A 3,738-nucleotide genomic window follows, 5' to 3' on the forward strand; every position below is an offset into this window, starting at 1 on the left:
GAAGAAAGGAAAGAAGGAAGGAAGGAAGGAAGGAAGGAAGGAAGGAAGGAAGGAAGGAAGGAAGGGGCATTTTCTGGTGGTAAGTGGGTCAAATCATATAATAAAAAGATCACAACAAACATGAACAGATATACACCAATGAACTGGATAACCTGGTGGGAGGAATGAATAAAATCCTAGAATATCCAACCCAATTAAAAGTCTTCCACCGAAGAAAAAGGATAGCAAAGGTTTCATTTCTGAATTTCACCAACCATTTAGAAAAAAATGTTATTTTTCAAATTTCCAAAATATCAAAGGAAAGAGAATATTTCCAGTCTCGTTTTATGAGGTCAGCGTCCCAGTGATATCAAAACCAAAAAGGGGAACTAGAAATAAGGAAAACTACAGAACAAGGCCTGCAATGAAAATAGACACAAAAATCCTCAAGAACAGATGGGACTACAGGAAGTTAAGAAGCATCTATGCAGCAAAGGCCGCTATCAAAGAATATGCAGAGGACCCACAGAATCACAGAAAATCTTTAGCAGCTATATTTCAGACAATGGGCTAATATCCATAATTTAAAAAGAACTACAGAAGTTAAACAGCAAAGAAATAAAACTGTGAATCAACATATGAGCTAATGTATTGAATAAAAAGTCTTTCAAAAAAGAAACACAAATGGCCAAATCACTGTTTAAGAAAGTGTTCAACATCCCTATTCATCGAGGAAATGCAAATTAAAGTATTTTGATTTATCACCTCACCCCAGTCAGAATATCATCAAGAAACCTGAGAACAAATGTTAGAGAGGCTATGGAGGAAGGGAAACCCTTATTCACAGCTGGTGGGAGTACAAATGAATACAGCCGTTAGGGAATTGTTTTCGATGGTCCACAAAACATTAAGAATAGAACTATACCATATGAAGCAGCTATTTCACTTCTGGGAATAATACTCAGAGACCGCCATACATTTCCATAGAGATATTTACACACCCTTGTTAATTGCTGCTCCATTTGCTGTAGCAAGGAGTGGATCCAACATAAATGTCCTTCAGCAAATGAATGAATAATGAAAATCTGGAATATAGAAAAATGGAAGACTATTATTTTTTAAAGCAAACAAAAATCAAAAAATTTATAGGAAGATATCTGGACTTGGAATGTATAACATTAAGGGAGTTTCCCAGTCTCAAAGAAAAAAAAACAAACACCGCATGTTTCCCCACATATGTGGATTCTAGTTTATAATGTACGCATGTATGTATGTAAACAATGTACGTGTGGTTATTGTATAATATTCATGAAGGTGAACAAAAAGGGGTAATAATTAGGTGATGAGGAAAGACTGAATGCAAGTACAGGACACACAAGGCATGAAATTGGGCATAAAAATGTTTTAGTAGTTTCAACTCTGGCATGGATTTTTCTCTTCCATGGCAGATAAATGCATAAAAATGTAACTGACAGTGAAAATGTCAAACCCTGAAGGGAAGATCTACTGGTTCAGAATAGTTGTTCTAACTGTGCAGAGATTTATTGAGATATGTAGAGCTTGGGACTGGGGAAAAGTTTGTTTGTGTGATTACCTTAATCTAACTGCATGTTTTCATTTGTGAATTGATTATAGTAATGAGGATGAATTTGTGTGTTTTACTCCACGGAAAAATATACCTTTCAATCCTAATCACATTTTTAATTTCAGCTGCATTTTTTACAAAAACTATAGCTACTGTTCATAACTTAAATCTGAAATCCTATTACATCTACATATGGGCTATAGACTAGAGAATCAACAGCATTCGAAAATGGGTACTTATATAATATTTCTTACAAATACATGAAGGGTTAGAATTTCAATTTGTCTCTGAACATTCATCTGTAAAAAAATGATTACTTATGACAAGGTGATTCATGTGCAATAACTGTCAGTCTTTAAGCCGATTTTCATTGTCAGAGCTACACTTTTATCTTTTGGGCTAGATTTCATGTCAGGTGTGTTCTACCAGCCAGTTCAGTGCTTCTATTTGAAGTCCAGTGTAGTCACGATGCTGTAGAAGTTCTGTCACCTGCCTCTTCCAGCCCATACCAGTCTGAATGTACTTTGAACTGAAACACAATTTTGTTCTTAAGCTAACAGAATTACCTTCAGTCGTTTTATTTATTTTTTTTTTTTGTAATTTTTTCTTAAGTGATTGCTATGAGCTGAACTAATTGCCTAACAGTAAGTTATATTTATTTGGATCAAATGCATTCAAGATTGTCGGCTTTGTCTTTTTGTGCCTACAAAGATTTATGCTTCTAAAAATGGGGCCTGAAGAGATGTTTTAGCAGTTAAGAGCATTGGCTGCATTTCCAGAAGACCCAGGTTCGGTTCCTAGTACCCACATGTTGGCTAACCATCGTCAATAACTCCAGTTCCAGGGGATCTGATGCCTTCTTCTGACCTCTGAGGGCATTGTACACCATAGGTGTACTTACATACATGCAGACTATACAGTATTACACATAAAATAAAAATAATAAATAAAAATTTTTTAATGTAGAAATATTTATGCTGTTATAAAAGTAATCTTGCTGTTTATTCTGTTTTGAATGCACTTTAATGTCCACATTCTGTGACATTGCTACCCTAATTTTATATTAGTTGTTATCTATTCATGAGATACTCCTATATCACTTTTAGTTTCTCTTCTCAACTAGTATAAGATGCTCTTTGCCTGTTTACAGTTATAAGTTTCAATTGTACATACTTGCTGGAGGCCAGCTCCAGCTGAGTCCAGGGCCTGAAGGGGTGAAGGTAACTGTGGTGGTGGTAGAAATGACTATACCAGAAACCACAATGGCAGTTCTAGTAGAGGCTATTGACTGACCTGCTCAGGGGAGGTCAGCCCAAATATCTTCTCTCTTTTTCTACTTCTGTCTCTACTTCTCTTCTGAAAGCAGCCTTCTACAGCCTTTATTTATAATTAGAAAGCTTACAATAGCAGTAAAGTATCAGACCATAAATCAAACCATGAATTTGCACAATATTTCTCAGCATTTTCAATAATCACAGTAAAAGGAAAGTACAAAGTTCAATGATTAAATGTTTTTAACATAGCCAAGCAACGTCTTTATTGTTTTTCTATAGCCTTGCAGTTTCTGTTTTACCATAGACAAGGTTTCTATTTTACCACAGAAGTGTAAGACAGCCTTCCCCATTTGCCCTTTAATTCTTTGAATTTAATATTTGCAGGTAGGCGTGTATATTTGAGAGGATTATTTTTTCTCATGGGAATGGGAATAACCAACTCTTTATTTATTGTCTAACCAATATTCCAATTTATCTTTCTCCTCTCCCTTTTGCTATTTCTTCCTGAACGTTTTGTACTCTTTGAGTCATATGGTTATTTTCTCTATTTCAATACCCTTTATTATTTTTTTGCCATTTATCTTTAAGGGCTTTTTGAATCGCTTTTAGTCTTTCTAAAAGAATAGGCAATTTTTCTTCAGAGGTGATACACCACCAGCTTTTTACTGACATAGCTAATCTTTCTATCCAAGAAGGAGTTTCCCTAAGCCAAATTGTTTTTCCTTATACCAAACTTTAGTCTCAATAGTTCCTCATTTAGGGTTAAAGACATAAACTCCTGTAAAAGGTAGCAGGGCATCTATTGCATGCTATCTTTTCCTTTGGGGGGAAACCAAACCTCATTATTAATCACAAATGCAGGTCCAAACGAGATCGTAGTCATAGGAGGAAGTCGTCTAT

Source organism: Nannospalax galili, unplaced genomic scaffold, assembly GCF_000622305.1.
Source record: "Nannospalax galili isolate Female #2095 unplaced genomic scaffold, S.galili_v1.0 scaffold973, whole genome shotgun sequence".
In the NCBI taxonomy this organism is placed as follows: domain Eukaryota; kingdom Metazoa; phylum Chordata; class Mammalia; order Rodentia; family Spalacidae; genus Nannospalax; species Nannospalax galili.